At 39.5% G+C, this 18,734-nt stretch overlaps 1 protein-coding gene across 24 annotated transcripts in view; it reads right to left on the reverse strand.

Moving 5' to 3' along the window:
- BACH1 (BTB domain and CNC homolog 1) overlaps positions 1-18,140 on the reverse strand; it is a 54,969-nt gene extending 36,829 nt beyond the window's left edge. For 2 of the 24 annotated variants that reach the window (XR_012161173.1, XR_012161172.1), the window contains exons 1-2: positions 12,244-14,276; positions 8,928-9,089 (exon numbers count right to left, since the gene is read on the reverse strand). The gene's annotated coding sequence lies outside the window, so the exon portion shown is untranslated. Of the gene's footprint in view, positions 1-6,507; positions 9,090-12,243; positions 14,279-15,853; positions 17,388-17,418; positions 17,839-17,942 lie in introns of those variants that run through there. The other 22 variants (XM_073362700.1, XM_073362653.1, XM_073362685.1 and 19 more) reach the window with 22 other exon arrangements.
- Between the last annotated feature and the right edge of the window lie 594 nt (positions 18,141-18,734).

Consider the following 18,734-nt stretch of genomic DNA (forward strand, 5'->3'; position numbering starts at 1 on the left):
TTTCATTATATGATTTTTAAAAATAACTCCTGCTCCTATTACTCATGGAGGAAAAATACATTTGAAAACACTTGAAAAATGAACACAATTGTTTTTGGAGATGCATGTTGATTAAAAGTGACAAATTTACCATGAAACTCTATGACATGAAATAAGTATCTGTATTTAAAGATCTTTTCCTGACTGCAGCACTACAGAAATTGAAAGGAACAAGTATAGAGGCTCTAGATCAAAGTTCATCAAGATACTACATAAGCTGCTTTTGTTTGTTTAAATGTGGTGTACACTCTACGTTCTTCTATGAAGAGAAAACAAATTCAGAGAAATCCTACAATATGCTACTTAAATACAGCAATAATGACTCAATAGCTCAAGTGATCCCACAATAAAAAAAATGGAAATAAGATATGCAACATTTTGCGACTAGTTAGTTGGTTTGCATGGCTGCTTGGTGGCCTATGTGGAACATGCTTGCATTTTCAGGGAGAAAGCGCCTGCATCATAGACACTAGAAACAAGCTTCCTCATTGGCAGTCTCAAAAGAGGCACCTGGAAAAAAAGTTGAAAAGCCATGGAAACGGAGCTACTATTTGAAGCCCAGAGATGGTCCCTCGGAAGTCACAAAGCAGTTTCACTTAAAAAAATTTGCATACATACATTATTACTACATACATGACGTCACTAAACATGACGTTTTTAAACTTTTTTTCACATGGCCTTGGAAAATAGCAACATTTTTCTTAGGGCTGTCAAGCGATTAAAAAAATTAATCGCAATTGTGCAATTAAAAAAATTAATCACAATTAATCACACTGTTAAACAATAGAATACCATTTATTGAAAATTTTTTGGATGTTTTTTAAATTTTCAAATATATTGATTTCAATTAGAACACAGAATACAAAGTGTACAGTGGTCATTTTATAGTTATTTTTTATTACAACCTAATACAAGTACTGTAGTGCAATCTCTTTATAATGAAAGTTGAACTTACAAATGTAGAATTATGTACAAAAAAAACTGCATTCAAAAATAAAATAAAGAAAAACTTTACAACCTACAGGTCCACTCAGTCCTACTTCAGCCAATTGCTCAGACAGACAAGTTTGGTTACAATCTGCAGGAGATAATGCTTCCCATGTCTTTTTTATGTCACCTGAAAGCGAGAACAGGCATTCGCATGGCACTGTTGTAGCTGGCATTGCAAGATATTTACATGCCAGATGCGATAAAGATCCATATATCCCTTCATGCTTCAACCACTATTCCAGAAGATGTGTCCATTCTGATGACTGGTTCTGCTTGATAATGATCCAAAGCAGAGCGGAGCGACGCATATTCATTTTCATCATCTGAGTCATATGCCACCAGCAGAAGGTTGATTTTCTTTTTTGGTGATTCAGGTTCTGCAGTTTCCGTATCGGAGTGTTGCTCTTTTACGACTTCTGAAAGCATTCTCCACACCTCGTCCCTCTCAGATTTTGGAAGGCAGTTCAGATTCTTAAACCTTGGGTTGAGTGCTGTATCTAGCCTTAGAAACCTCACACTGGTACTTCTTTGCATTTTGTCAAATCTGCATGAAAGCGTTCTTTAAAATGAACACATGCTGGGGGATCATCCAAGACTGCTATAACATGAAATACATGGCAGAATGTGGGTAAAACAGAACAGGAGACATACAATTCTCCCACAAGGAGTTCAAACACTTTTTTTTTTTTTTTTTTAAAAACAAGCATCATCAAGCATGTCCCCTGGAATGGTGGTCGAAGCACGAAGGGGCATATGAATGTTTAGCATATCTGGCACCTAAATACCTACAACCCTGGCTACAAACATGCTATGCAAATGCCTGTTCTTATTTTCAGGTGACATTGTAAAGAAGCAGTCAGCAGTATCTCCCGTAAATCTAAACGGACTTGTCTTAGCGATTGGCTGAACAAGAAGTAGGACTGAATGGACTTGTAGGCTCTAACGTTTTACATTGTTTTGTTTTTGAGTGCAGTTATGTAAAAACAAACAAAAAACCCTTACATTTGTAAGTTTACACTTTCATGATAAAGAGATTGTACTACAGTACTTGTATGAGATGAACTGAAAAATAGTATTTCTTTTATCATTTGTACAGTGCAAATATTTTTAATAAAAAATAAAAATATAAAGTGAGCACTGTACACTTTGTATTCGGTGTTGTAATAGAAATCAATATATTTGAATATGCAGAAAAACATCCAAAAACATTTAATAATTTTAAATGGTATTCTATTAACAGTGCAATTAATCAAGAATTATTTTTTAAATCACAGTTAATTTTTTTTGAGTTGATCACATGAGTTAACTGTGATTAATAGGCAGCCCTAATTTTTATTCAATTGTTCAAAATGCCTAACATTAAAAGAGCATTCTTTTTAAGTCAACTGGCAAAATTCATCCTTAACTTCATATGCTGCTATGGAGTAATACCAGAAACACACGTTGTCTAGTATTTGATCTATATGATGGATTGAGGGATACCCAGCAATAGTGGCAATGGTAAGAGCTATTGTTTGTTTTTATAATCTTGGGGGTTGGTATACGGACAATTACTTGTAATTTTGTCATTGCATTGGCAAGGTTCGTAAGATACCTAGAGATTGAAATAGGTGTTTCAAACCTGACATGGCAAGCGTGCACTGTAATGACTATTCCTCTCTCTAGAAAAGATGGACCCAGTTCCCTCTACAACTAATCTACCAAACCAATCAAGGTAACTAACTTTCCTTTCCACTTCCCAGCTGATCTCTCTACTTCTGTCCTTTCCTTCACACTATTTTCTTCCCACCTCACTTAGTTTGCATGTGTTCTTTTCTTCTACACCTATTTATCACTGCTGTCTCATTTCCCCACATTGCATGATCACTCTCTCTTCCTCTAATTTGTCTGTCTGTGTTGGATGAGCAAAGGCTCTGTACAACAAAAACAGCACGTCTCCCAATATGCGCAAGTTCATATGTTTGAACATGCAGTTTCAACAAACCAAAAAACACCAACACATTCTTTCATTACCCATTGTTATATTGATGTCACCTGACATCATTTAGTAGAAGTGTCACCCCTCCATCCCTAATGGGAAGGAAGAGGAGGGAACTACAAGAGTAAGAACGATAGTTTCCAAAATATGGCCTTGATGCCAAAATTTGTTTAGACTGACATGACTGATAATGTTAGTATTCCCACTAGGCTGAGAGATTCTGGTTGGTGGAAAAGCTTCAGATTATCAGTAAATCACTATTTAAGGGAGTACATGAATACATGATTTAAAACACAACTTTATGACTCATAGAAGAGCTCATGCACTCCATTTTCCTACAGATATTCCTAAACTCTCAGGAGAGAACGTGTGTGGAGAAGAGGAGAGTACCCAAGGAAAACAAAGATAGCAGACATCCTAGCCTCTCCACCCCTTGTTATCTGCTCTCTTCCAGCATCTAGCACAGACCAAGTTCACTCACATTCTCCAGTCCTATCTCTATGCTATATTTGTACATCCCCACCTTCTTTAGAGACAGACTCCTGATGGAACACAGACGGTCATGGTTGAATAAAGTTGTAAAGGCAAGTTGGTTGATACCAGGCTGCCCAGTTTTTTGTAGACCATGACAATCTATATTCAGCAAGTGTCAGCTAACCGCAATTAAAAGATGCTGGGGCCAGAGTATGTCACATTTAGCTGACAAGGCTGAACACAATTTGTCCAGACAGCTGCATTATGGGCAAGAGTGTCACTTAAATCTAATCTTGACAACTGTGTTCAAACACATCTGAGTATTATAATGTACACAAGGTCACTGTCATTTAACTGCGGTAGAAAATCCTGCATTCAATCTACCCTGCAGCTTACAGTGTTGGTTGCACGGCTGCTAGAGAATTTTCTTAGTGCAGATACACCCATAAAGTTAAGATACTTTAATCTACCTTCATAGCCTAATGTCAGCCAGAGTTGTATTTTTCCACTGGGGGATCCTATAAGAAGTCTGTATGGTTTTGTCAACACTAGGGGTTTTTGGTTTTTTTGGGTTGGGTTAGGAAGGGGGTAATAGTACTAATACTGGTAAAAATGCCACAACCCAGTCTGTTAGCACTCAGTACAGTGTTAGTGTTCTAGTGGGAGATTCTCCCTTCATACCCCAAAAACTAATCCAGACAACCTATCAATGAAAAATACAGAAATTATGCTCGCTATTTTTAAACAGTCACCAACATCAGTGAGGTATCAATGACACCAATAACGAGAACCAGAAACTCCCCTGCACTACACTTAACATTAAAGGAAAAGCCACAAGTCCCTTTAAAACAAGCCCCCATAAAATTGGATCTTGAGAACATAAGAACAGCCATACAGGGTCAGACCAAAGGTTCATCTATCCTAGTATCCTGTCTTCCGACAGTGGCCAATGCCACGTGCTTCACAGAGAATGAAAGAACAGGTAATCAAGTGATCCATTCCCTGTCGCCCATTCCCAGCTCCTGGCAAACAGAGGCTAGGGACACCATCCCTCCCATCCTGGCTAATAGCCACTGAGGGACCTATCCTCCATGAACTTATTGAGGTCTTGTAGAAGCAAACAGCTTCTGAAGAAAAGGAGGTAAAGTTGAGCACAGCGTCCAGAATAGTTGGCTGGAAATTTTTTCCACAGCTGGAAGGGTATATCACCTCAACTGAATATCTATCACAGGCCCCCCATTTAGACAGTGAAATTACTCACTGAGGTAAATGGGGTAGAATGAGGGACAGATTCATACTCTTGATGCTGATGTTGTTTGGCTGGAAAATCTTCTGCAGGGCTGATTTTACAGCTATGTAGCCTATTATTTTACATTGTGAAGACCAACTTTGTGACACCAACCCTGCCTTGATAAAAAGTGAGGATTTTTAATAATACAGTAGAGCCTCAGAGTTATGAACACTAGAGTTACGAACTCACTAGCCAACCACACACCTCATTTGGAACTGGAAGTATGCAATCAGGCAACAGCAGAGACCCAAAAAAAGCAAACACAGTACAGCACTGTGTTAAACGTAAACTACTAACAAAATAAAGGGAAAGTTTAAAAAAATGATGAGGTAAGAAAATTGTTTCTGTGCTTATTTCATTTAAATTAAGATTCTTACGCATTTTTCTTCTGATTAGTAAAGTTTCAAAGTTGTATAAAGCCAATGCTCAGTTGTAAACTTTTGGATGAACCACCATAATATTTTGTTCAGAGTTATGAACGTTTCAGAGATACGAACAACCTCCATTCCTGAGGTGTTCCTGAGGTTCTATTGTACATCAACTGGGAAAAATAGCAAAAACTGCATAAAAACAAAAAATTAAAAAAGAGTAGAAGTTTTCATGTCAGGTTTTCCACGAATATACAGCCACAGCATGGCTGTAAAGCCTGAGCAGTCTTTTTTTTTTTTAAATGTGAGAAAGACCTCAAAGTAACATTTGAGATTTTAAAAACACACATTATTTCAGATAAAAAAACATGTAAATTAACTACTAATTATATGCAACAGTTTGCATAGGAATTGTTAAATACATAGGTCCCCTTGTTTCCAGTTTTTATTTTATTTTTTCCCAGTAATTTATCAGTGTTTATTACCATCACAACAAAAACAGGTGAAAATAAGCGCAAAAAATTATTAATTTTTCTGGGTAAATATCGAGGTTTATTTTGGTGGATGGAAATACAGGGGGACAGTATGCAGTAGATTAATGCGCTAATTCCATTCATCAGTGTGGTTTGCTGAAGAACTAAAACAGAACTCAAAACACAATGCCACCTCTGAGTTAAAGAAAACAATACATCTCTAATCCCCAAATAAAACTTCTCATTTGAATAACCGGCTTACTGTTATAGACTTAACTATTAGCCTATATTTATATTTAATAACTGGGCGACACCATTTGCAGCACACACCCTCAACTTCATCCTTTTTTCCTATTTTGTTTCTTTTTAAACTTTCGAATACTTTCTTGTGTTCTGAAACATATTCTGATACAGATTTCTGTTTTCTTTCCATTTTAGTGTGTCAAATCTTTAAACATCATCTGCTAACAGCTTGAAATGTGTACGCGGTCAGCATGAGATTCATCAGTACGTTCAGATGCACACACACTTTGGCGCTTGCATGCATGCCTGTTTGTTTATTATGTACATCTTCTAGACTAATACATAGCCTTACTTCAACAGGCAGCTTTTCATATACACACAGATTAATGTATTATCATAATACATAGTATCTCATGTAATGTATTTTCTGAATAAAACTAGTTATTTTTTATATATTTGAATGATACAAACCTAAGGCAAAAATTGGAAAAAACTCAATACTTTTTGTAAAATCCAGAAATTTTTCAGTAAAAATTGGTTTAAACTGAAAATGAAGGGGCTTAGAAATATATAATTTAATTAAATTTAATTAATTTAAAATATATAATTTAATTAATAAATAATTTAGTTAATCAATAAATTCCATTCTACCTGAAGAGTCATACCACACCAAAATGTACGCATCATTAAGAGTGAAAAGCAAATAAAGTAAATTAGGATTCCATGCGTCTATGTTCTTAACTCATCCCATTGATTCCAGATATTGTAGTGCAGAGATACAAATGGTGGGTGTCTCACAGTATTCAAGTAATTTCCTTGTATACAGTACCCAAAGGTCACAAAGGCACAGCAAGGAACTAGGAATACGATGGCAAACTAAAAAAAAAAAGTGAAATGCAAAACTGAAAACGGATAAGATTTCATTGCTAGGATGAAAGCTCACGCAAAGCTAGTTGTGTCTATAGAAGATGGTAGAGTAGATACATACAGCATAAGTTATAAAGCAGTTTTTTAAATTGCTTTTTCCACCCTCCCAAATGAAATCCTTATGCACTCACTCTGCCTGCTTCACCAAACGTAACCAAGAATGAGACAATATATACACCAGAAATCAAAACCAAGGTTTTTCTAGATATGAATCCATTCCAAGATCTATTTAGTCCAGTTAAAATATTCCCTTCTGCATACTAGAGGACCAAAAAGCCTATTACGCATACGCAGAAAAGGATAGTCTCCACCCAATGACTAAACTACACGTAAGATGATTTCAAACCTCTCCCCACTTATATGTTTAAAGTCAGCAGTGAGCTGCCAGCACTGCTTCTATCACAATGTTTAAGTTTGGTCCCTTCAGTTCGTGTTAGTTTGTTTAAACAATTCAGGTGCCTTCAAATCAAAATTTTAAATAAGCACTTTTTATCTAACTGATTTTTTAATTTGCTACTGACAAGCTACTCCTTTAAAGAACTCAAAATAAAGTAAGTTCTTATTTCCATTTTTTAAATTATTTTTAAGCATGAAATCCAGATTTTGAAATATTTTAGATGCATACAATACAGGAAATTGCACATCGTATTTCAAAGTTTTCAGGAAAGGACAGTTTCATTTCTTTTAAAATTGCTGTAGTTAATGAAATGCTTCCTCGTCAAGTCTAAATAATGGCATATAAGAAACAAAAGGGAAAAAAAGTACAGCACCACAAATGCTCATGGAAAAAAAAAAAACTGTCAAAACACAATACACAGATAAAGCATAGTTTAGAGAAGTAAAGACAAAGATCAAAAGGATGGCTATCTTATTGTGGTTTTTTTAACTGAGAAATTAGGGTGCTTCCCTCAGCACAGGCTTTAAATGTCCGTCTAATAAATCATCTATTCTTCTCTAATGTTGGGGCTCACACACACGATTAGAGACCATATAGCTGTACTACCATGTCCTCATGTCCGCACATGCACCTGCAGACCCACCATATTCTCTCTCATATGCTAGACCCAAAGATGGCAGTTTTCAGAAGAGATGTTAGGATTATATCTTGGTTTAGTAGCCAAGGATATTTAAGAATTGCCCTTCCCTGAAAAGGGATCATCTGGGGAGCATAACCAGCTCCACAGTAGACTTTTAAAAGGTAGTGAGTTAGCAGGCACTAGTGCACATATGAGTTGCTAGGTTTAGTCTTCTTCAGGGAAAACAAAGCAAACCTTTTTTTAATTTTGATATTTATGGTGTATCTGTCTCTTAAGAGAAATACATAGGGTTATTAAGTTTTTCTACTTCGTGACAGTCTTAGACGTGTCCCCCGCAACAATCCATAAATGAGCAAGCAAAGCACAAACAGCAGCCAAACAGAATGGTCAGCGCTGACAGTTTATTTCATTATTTCAAAAGTGAACTTTTAAAGTCCAAATCACATTGCCCCTTCAAAGAATAAAAAGCTAGCAGCTTATTTTAAAACTAATACTTGAGTAAGAAACACTAGAAATTAGGCAGCTGATAACTTGTAAGAGAACCTCAAATATCAACATATTACTGTAAAATTAACACATAGCCAATTAAAATAATTTACACCAGATTAAGTGGCCAAATGCACCAGATAAGAAGAAACAGAATATGCAGGTATTCCCTTGCGACACTTTTACAGTTAGGTCAGCAAAAAATTTCCCTATGAGATAAACATGCCCTTCCCCTCCGCCCAAATAAAAAAAAACAGATGCAGTGTGACAACTCACTACTAAATTAATATGAAACTTCCATCATGTCCGAGTTATAAAATGAAACACTGTCTTCAGTGCTATAACAGTATCAAAGGCCCTTAGGCCACAAATTTTACATAACTTTAAAGTTGTACATTTTTTGGGAAATATGGTCCTGTGTACATACTTTATTTCACCTCCCCAACATATTTTGATATTCCACTACAAGTATCAAAAATATTTTTGGTTCCTTTAAGTGCAATTCTACTCTGAAAAGTGAGAAAATATTAATCTGAGGTCCATGTTTTCTTTCATGGATTTCCAGATCAAAATATTTAGCTTGCAAGTAAAAATATTTTCCGTCTTAACCACCAGCCTTACAAGATTATCTCACGTTCTCAAAGTCCAGCTTGGTTGTTTCTTTCTTGTTTGTCACCACCAGCATAAAGATTCTGCAGAGTAAATTAGATCTCAGTGACTTCTGTGCAATCCCAATGCTTTCAGTGGATCTGTACAAGTGTAACTTGAACTGAGTAAATCTCTCTATAAGGATACACAAGAATGCACACTATTTTAACAGTGTTGGCACTGCACTGTCAACATAAGTAAAAAGCAACACACAATAATTTCTCTTTCTAAGGTAAATAGATATTGCCAAATACATACAATGGAAGGATCTGAGTAAGAAGGTGGATTAAAAAAAAAACAAAACCACAACAACAACAACAGCCACCTCTAGTCATTTTTCAGGGTAGAAAAATCCTATGATCTGTAGAAGAATTGTGTGTTTCTGGTATTCTTATTAAAACAAATAATTCATCAGTTTAAAATTTTACGCAAGATGTAAATTTTATGGTGGGGGGAAATACATCCATCTGAACCTGACAAGAAGGTGCAGAGAAACTACTTTACCATATTCATTATAGGGAAAGATAACTAGTAAATGAGTATAAAGCAAGTCAGTTTCAAAGCAAGCCTCAAACAAATACAAGAGTCCAGAAATATTCTGTATGAGGTATTTTAAAGGATCTCTGTCAGTCTCTTCATAGCAAAAATACCCTTTCTACATCAAGTCTTCCTAGCAGAGCATCTCAAGAAATCAGAACTTGAGACACCGTGATTCAGTTCTCATGAATCAGAGAATTATACTGGATTAGAAAAGGTGGTGTTGTAGTGATATGATCAAACTCATTCTGATCATCTTTTTTTTTTTAAAAAAAAAAACCTGAGCCTTGTGTACTCTACAACGGCTCAATTTAGTATTAAATCAATTTCTCAGTAAAGAGTTGTGCCTCAGAAAAAACTTTCTAGCTCTTATGGCAGCAAAGAAAGCCCTGAAATTGTTAGCATGTACTGATCTGGTGCAATACTAGAGTCTACAGACAACCTGAAACACAACAGGCAAGAGGTCTGAATGATACATGTTATTATGTAAGTTTCTAACCTAAAAAAAGACAGTTCAAATGTCACTGCTGTTCACTATTTCACTGCTGGACATTTTAATAGAAACATCCAACAAGTGTGCTTACCCCACAATCCTTAACTGCCTCCCACACCTCCAAACTGCCCTCTATTCAACTGCCAGCACCTCCAGCTTCTCCATTTGTGTTGTCCATATAAAAAAAGCTTTGACACAAACACCAGAAGTATAGAGAAATCATAAGATCAATTTCATATACTACCATAATAGACATGAGAGACTATGGGTTCCTTTATTTAATTTACTTAAATATTAAAAAGCTACTTTTTATAGTTTAAATGAAGCAGCTGCAGAATTTCCCATGTACTGCACCAGTCTTTCAGAACACTGGAATCTTGCCATAGAATTTAGGTCTAGGTTGCCAAGTAGTCTGAGACCTTAGCTCAGTGGTTCTCAAACTTTTGTACTGGCAACACCTTTCACATAGCAAGCCTCTGAGTGCGATCCCCCCCTTATAAATTAAAAACACTTATATATTTAACACCATTATAAATGCTGGAGGCAAAGCAGGGTTTGGGGTGAAGGCTGACACACCCTCCCCCATAATAACCTTATGACACCGTATGGGGTCCCAACCCCCAGTTTGAGAACCCCTGCCTTAGGTAATACCAACTCCAACAGACTATTTTGTCTTTACTAGTATAGGATTAGTATGATACCTCTAGACATTTCATCAACTTTCCCAGCTCTAACCAGGACACTTACTATCTTCACAGGAACTAGCAGGGAAAGCACATGCAAGCTTCCTTCACCAATGTATGGAGATGGCTCAACTTGCCAGAACAATGTTTTCTTGGCACCAAGAGCAGCTTCTTGTTTAACCAAATGGTAAATAAACACACTTCTGAGGTCCCCAAATGGAGGAAGATCTGATCCACCATTCTCAGACTCAGGTATCAGTTACAGGTGTGTTTTCCACCAGTCAGCTAACTCTGTATGCATGTTTTCCTTTACTTCTAAATCTGGGGCCAACAGACATTTCCCCCTTAAGACAAGCTCCATCCTCCCACCTGCAGAACTTTGCAACACAGCAAGCATGAGACTTTTATTTCACAATTTGTGTAGAACATGGTGACAATTCTCCATTTCAATTAGTACCACATTTGGGATATTAATCTTTTGTGATAAGCAAGTCTCACCTTCTGAACATTATGTGCAGTTAACCTCTTCAGGAACTCTGCATGAACTGCATAACTAAGACAGAATGACTCTCTAGTAACTGCAATCTGATCTGATTTAGAGGTCTTGAAGCAGTTTAAGTTGTCCACTGTGCCACAAAGACAGTGAAGCTGTCATTTATCACTTGGATAGACAGAGTGTGGGACTTGAAGCCATTAGTAGCTGCTAATACAGACAAAGGTGGTCTGCATCACTGTGCATGTAATGTGTGTGCCTTAATAAAAAGTTTTAAGTTCTTAAATAGTTAGAGGACAATGTGGTCATCAGATAGGGCACTAGATCAGGAGACAAGAAATCTGGGTTCCCATTTTTGACTCGGACATTGAGCTGCTATTCAACCTTAAGAAAGTCACTGTACCTCCCTCAATTTCCTCATCCGCAAAAGAGGAATGATACTTAGACTTTTATTTTTTTTTTAAAAAGAAGCTTTGAAATCTATAGATGAAAAGAACTAAAGGTATTTACTACTATTCAGAGAACCAGTGTGGCCACTTGGCAGTTCAGCAAGACGTTAGCAGTAGATTTTAAACAACAGTTTATATCTATGCCCCTTCCCCCAACTCTCTCTCCTTTTATGGATACAGAGTTATGTTTCAGATGAATGCTTGCAGTAGTTAAGAGTTGCTGATTCATTATGTTATGCTGACAAGGCATGAACAAGCATTCTATCTGTTTTTGTTCATCTTTACTTTGCAAACATTTTTAAAGGAACCAGGATGATTTTTAAACAAAGAAATTAAGATAGTATTAATTTTATTTCCCAACATAAAGCAAAAGAAGCAGTTACCTCACTCATAAATTAAGAACAAAAGTGTATTCTTTAAGTCACTAGTCAAAACATCTGGCACAATACTAACATTATACTTTCAATATAATTAAGAGCTTATTAGGTCATCTAGTATGTCCCTATGCCGACCCATGATTCTTATCACAGTATTATTTTGAGCTTTGCTGAATCCAAATTAAATAGTCAGGGGCCAGCAAAACCATTTTTTTTTTGTCTTAAAAAAATCCATGAGATTTTGAAAACAGACTTACAATTGTTTTGGTTTGCCTTCTGTTTTGTTTTGGTTTTTTAAAACTTTTAGGGTTCACCTTGTCCAGGTTTTCTTGGAAGTTATGTGAGCTAAGAGTAAGTGGTAAGACTCTGGAAGCTGGAGCTTTAAGAAAAAACACTAAAATCAGGTAAGTTTTCAGCAATGAATAATGCAGTTCACATATTATTTCCCCTACACTAGAGCTACACTAAAGTAGAATATTCTAAAGCTAGAAACTGTTTCCATGACTCAACCTAATTCTTCCTTATCTTAGAGCATGTTTGATTCATTACCCAACATTCACTGTTTGGGTCAGAGTCAGTAATAGCCTTATTAAACTTTTCTGGGTAGTAGTTTCAATTTTAAACATTTTTAAGGTTGGGCATGGGATTTAGAAGTCCCCACTCCTACCTTCCATCCACCACAAATTCTCACCCCAATAGCATTCAAAAGAAATTCTTGTGAAAAACAGTGCAATTATAGAGATACGTATTGTGGGCATAGCCCACATTTCAAGAAGAACATAAAGCACTGCAACAGTTTGACTTTCTAAAAGAGAATTGGAATGGACCACAATAAGTCAATTTAGTGTAAGAGTGAAATTGTTGTAACATGACTTATGTTAAATCCATGAAGCAGGTCACATGGTCATACGGTTGGGTCTTCTAAACCTCTACCCATCTTCAGACACCATTACTTTACACTCAAAGTGTCGTCTCACAAGTTCCAAGATAAAAGACAAGTTCCAAGATAAAAATTCACATTTATGAACACTCCCAGGGTTAGAGAAAAGAAATATTCTTAAATAGTGAACCAGAAAATGTGTGTAAAAATTTAGGAGAGTTTACTGTCAGCTCCTGCTTTATTTAAAAGGTAAAATCCTTCACCTTTCCCCTCATGACCTAGAAGCTTTGCAAACTCATTCCCTCCTAAAAATGTGAATTGTTTCATATATTTTAGATTTAAATCATTTCATTTCTTAATTCAAGAATTTCTTAATTCTTTAACATTTTTTAAGTATGGAAAATGACATACAATGGCTTTAAACACAGCCCTAAGGATTTTGTTAGTTGATTAGTACTGGGGAAGCTGCTTGAGTACATACACAGGTGAATAAAACGCATTTAATAAAACAGAACTAACTGTGCAGAACTCTTATATATTACTTACTAATCTGAGACAGAGCCAAGAATCATCCTGAAGGATTTAACAGAAGCAGTTACATTCGAGAAACAATTTTAAAATATTTGATCAAAAAATCTAACCGTGCCCAGTTGAAAAAGCTTTTCAAATAAACATTTGCAAAACTGAAATAAGTTTTCAGAAAGTAGACGGAATAAAAAGTTTAAAAGTAAAATTTTGAAGATTTCACCTCAGTGAGGACAAAGGTATAAATAAATTTGACTAGAATGTGCAGGACATAGGGAAGGGAAGATAGCCTTGTGGTTAGGCACAGGACAGCTACTCTGAAGACTTGGCTTCAATTTGCAGCTTAGCCACCCAGACTCCATGTGCGACCTCAGGCAAGTCAGTCTCTCTGTACCTCAGTCTCCACATAGAAAATATGGATGAAACTTTCCTACCTCATATGAGGGCTGTGTGGAAAAGAGTCATTAATGTTTGAAAAGCTCTCAGATATTGTGACCTATGTACCTAACACAGGTAAATACACATATATATGGATATACCATCCAAGATCTGCTCATAAAGAAACGACCCCATGGAAAAGGAAAACAGGTCTGGTTTTCAATTGTGTTGTCTTAACATGACTGAAAAGATGTCAATACTCAACAAGATGCCAACTAATATACGAAGACATGTTAGCAGGCCACGTGATAGCCTAAGCTTCCCCTAGGGTATGTCTTCATAGAGATTATTCAAGTTATCTGTGCTCAAGTTACTCATGGCAAGTTGGGTGTGTATTCCCTAGCAAAAGGGGTAATGTTAACTCATGTCAGCTAACATGCAGTAACTAACACAAGGTAAGGAATACTTGTGGCACCTTAGAGACTAACCAATTTATTTGAGCATAAGCTTTCGTGAGCTACAGCTCACTTCATCGGATACAACTGTAGCTCACCAAAGCTTATGCTCAAATAAATTGATTAGTCTCTAAGGTGCCACAAGTACTCCCTTTTCTTTTTGCGGATACAGACTAACATGGCTGCTACTCTGAAACCTAACACAAGGTAAAATCCTAGTGAAAACAAAGCAATTTGTCATAGTCACACAAGTTAGCTGGTTGAAGTAAACCCTAGGTTCTCCCACGGAACCGTGGCCTGCTAACTCACATGAAAACTAAAAACTACTTTGTGTCACCTAACATGCATTCAGAACAAGCCTTTTCCTAATGAAGATGAGGCCTTAGCCTAGATGGAGTGAGTGGTCACAATGTAAAACAATATTAAAGTTGTATCCACAGTGGCAGCGCACTCATTTGTGTGGGGCACTAGATTTCTGGGGGCACATCCCATGGTTCTTAGTGCTGTCGTAAATTGGGCCACTATCAATTTTTTCTTGTCGGTGTTTTCTGGGCACAGGGTGGGAGATGAGGAAGGCACTGGAGGACTACCAGCACTTCAGTGGTGTTAACACACTCTGTACGGTGGATGCAAACTAACAGCTGACAAGTTGCCATCATTCAAGTTTTAGCCTATTCTCCCCTCCTCAGCCAATCAACTCAAGTTAAACACACCAGAGCACCTGAGTTAAGGGTAATCATGTGTGGCCAAAACTTGCAGTAACTGGCAGCAAATACAGGCCCAAAACCAACGAGGAGTCCTTGTGGCACCTTAGAGACTAACACATTTATTTGGGCATAAGCTTTCGTGAGCTAAAACCCACTTCATCAGATGCATGGAGTGGAACATACAGTAGAGAGGTATAAATACACAGGGGGGTGAGTGCTAATGAGCCAATTCAATTAAGGTGGAAGTGGACTATTCTCAACAGTTGACAAGAAGGGGTGGAAATCACTTTTGTAGTGCTAATGAGGCTAATGTAAACAAGGTGGCCCAACAGCTACAGATTAAAAAAACCAAGCAATGAAACTAAAATTCTCGTAAACAACTAAGAGGCCTGTCCATACACACTCCTAGCTAGCATGCCCCACACATTGGGACAGGTTGGTGCAGGGTGTACCAAAAAGTGTGTGTGTGTGGGGGGGGCTTATGTGAACATAAATTTCCCAAATTTACATAACAGGAAAGAAGAATTCTACCTATTTGATCTATATTTCTCAGATTATAATTTCACTAATTTTGGAATAAGATTACTTGGGACTCGATCCTATCATGCATGTATGAAAATACCCCTTTCACACCCACAATGGTGGTGTCATGTTAGACTGGGTAATAAAATGTGAGGACAGTTTTTACATTGGGTGATTCCAACAGCAGCAAATGATAAGGGCAACAATCTACCACATGCTGACCCCAATAGCCACAAGCAACTTCTGATACTTTATACTAAAACCAAATTGACATAGCCTAAAAACCCCCTTATGAAACACCTGAAACTGTTTAGCATCAGACAATGTATTACCTAGGTCCCCAATCTTGCAAACACTCAAATACATGACTAGTCCCAATGAATTCAGTAAAATTACTTACATACACAACGGTTTGCAGGATTGGAGCCTAGAAATTTAAACACACACAGTTTAAAACAACATTAAGATTGACAAACCCACAAAAGCATGAAAATTTATATTGAAATTCCCTTAGAACACTTAATTCATACCCATGTTTGTTTTTGACTACAGCAATGATTTTGAACAGACAACTACAGCATTACTTCAGAGTTCAGGGGAGCAAAATCACTTAGGGTATGCGTACGCTGCAAAGAAATCCATTGTACTGAGTTGCAGCGCCTGGGTGAGTTGACTCCAGCTGCTGGGGCTCACCTTGCAGGGCTAAAAGTAGCATTTTTCAAATAATCTGGATGTAAACGAGATATGTTTTTTTTTCTTTTCAATGATTTGTGAAGCTGACCAAGATGAGAAAAGTACCTACTGTTCCTGTTCTAAATCCCAGCTTAATTAAATGTGGTAATTTGCCACAATGTTGAGATGCAAACCTAAGCTTTCCCTAAGTTTGGGGATGTTTGGACTCAGGGTTCCACAGAGTTTCATTAAAATTCAGTGGGATTTGGGCACCTACCTCCTTTAGTCTCCTTTTGAAAATTTCAGTGTTTAAATACTATCATGTGGTTTGGCAAAGGCAGGAACAGAAGCAAAGAAGAAGTAAGCAGAAAAGTTAGCCTGACTTCACAAATGAGGCTTATACAATTAAAAAAGCCTAAAGTGGAATCACATGAAATAACATAAGCTCCTTCAAGAAAGGAACAGAGTAATATCACAAGTAGTCAGAGGTAGCAACTAATACAGTACTAGATGGAACTTGAGGAAGGGAATAGCTGAGTAGCAGTTCAAACTGAATTTCCTTATGCAAATAAAATATACTAGTATATACTGATAAAATCTGCAGCAGCAGCAAAAATGTTATACATGAAAGTTATCATCCTGGCTTATGCTTACCCAGCTATGTCTTCAGTTCAGAAGGGATATAACTATAGGGTCACTGGTATTTCCTAGTTTTATAATGGCAGGTGTTAACGTTCCGTATTAATTTGAAATTACTACAATATTATGGTGTGAAAAATGCCAATACATGTCCTCTAAATGCTAATTTAACAGTGAAATTGGTGATGATTCCTCCATAATTCTAGTTTTCAATTTTATTTTACATTGCCCTTCATATCATAGGCATCTCACAGTACAGATAAAATGTACATCTCCCCAGGAAAGTCTAAAATGAATCCTCCCGGGCCACTACAATTGATGACAGATACTGTAGTGTTCAGATTTAGGATTTGTATAAGATATTTTACCATCAAAACCAAATAGTTGATCCCAAATTAGCAACATTGAGGGGCTCCTTCGTTTTAAAGAGGACGGACATTCCCAAGCGTTTGGGGGCGTATGATGTGCCTGGAGCACACAGGCGTGCGGACACGCAGAAGGGAGAAGATGAATAATTAGATGCCAGATGCTGCGAGAGAGCAAGCAGCGTGCTGACCGCGCCAAAGCCAGCGGCTGGGATCTGCCCGAGTTCAGCGGGAAAGCCTGAAGACACGGTGCCGTGGGGGCGGGGAAGAGGGGGCGGCTTCTATTTACCTTTCCCGGGACGGGCCCCGACGGCTGCGCAGAGCAGCCCATTCCGCCCAGCTAACAAGCAACAGCTCGGCCCCAAACGGTTCCACCGCCCCCCCCCCGCCTTACCTGCCCGGGGCAACCCCTGTTCGGGGCAGCCACAGGCAGAGCAGGCCAGCGCTGGGGCGGCTGTCCCGGCGCCCGGCCCGCAGCTCTGCCTGGGTGCCAGGGGAAGACACGGTCCCTCCCACCTCCGCTCTGCCCGCCCAGCTCCCCTCCAGCCCCAGCGAGCAGGGGCGCGGATTCTGCCCGCGGGCAGGCAGGGGAAGCCGGCTGGGGCCGCCCCCAGCGGATCTCAAAGCGCTGCGCAGGGCGGCGTGACCTGGGGTCCCCGAGCCACAGCGCGCGCTCCCGCCTGCCCCGCCCCGCGCGCACGGGGGTCACCCGCCCCGCACCCAGCGAGTGACCGCCGCCCCCACCCGCCTCCGCGCGCGCGCGTGGGGCACCGGCGCTCACTGCCCCTGCGCGAGCCCAGCAGCAGCACCAACCTCCTCCGCGGCCACCCCCGGGCGCGCCGCAGCTGGCTCGCCGCAGCACCCCCCACCCTGCTCTTCTGCCGCCCGACGCCGGTCTCCGCAAGGCCCGTCACCCTCGGCCGGCCGGACAGGGGCTTCCTCCTGAGTGCCTGACTAGGCTGCCCCAACCCGCGGCGATAAGAATCAGGTGACTCGCAACAACATTCTCCAGCCTTCCTCCTCCACCCCCCCATTCGCCGCCCGCTGATTGGACGCAGCGGGCCCGGTTGACGCTCTGACGCCTACGTCGGCTCCAGCGCGCTTGCGCGTCGAGAACAACACCTTCGCCTTCCTTCTGCGCTGGGGCGGCTGGGCCTCCGGGAGGCGCGAGCGTGGCCGTTGGGCTTTGGAACGTTCGGCTTCCCGCCCCCCGGACCGGGGCATGGTGGGGGAGCAGCGAGCCCTGGGGGAGGGGCGGGGCCTGGGGCTGTCTCAGGGGGTGTCAAATCCAGGGTTCAGCGCCACGCGCCGCTCTCCTAAAGCCACTGCCCCATCCAAGGCCTCATGGCTCTCTGTGCCCGTCACCCTGGAGAGCTGGCACAGCCCCCTGCTTACCCACGCGTGGACCCCCCACCCAACAGTGTCGGGTTGCCAGTGCCGCCTGTCCTGATTTTCCCAGGCGTGTCCCTTTTGTGGGGTAACTGTTCTGGGAAACCTGAAAAGGGGCCCAGTACACGTTGTCAGCTGGCCAGTTTTGTGGGTTGGTTCATTCCGGCATTGCTGTACCTCAGAGGGGTCAGGGTGGCACCATCCTCCCCAGCCCCA

Source organism: Lepidochelys kempii, chromosome 1 (genome assembly GCF_965140265.1).
Source record: "Lepidochelys kempii isolate rLepKem1 chromosome 1, rLepKem1.hap2, whole genome shotgun sequence".
NCBI classification, from domain to species: domain Eukaryota; kingdom Metazoa; phylum Chordata; order Testudines; family Cheloniidae; genus Lepidochelys; species Lepidochelys kempii.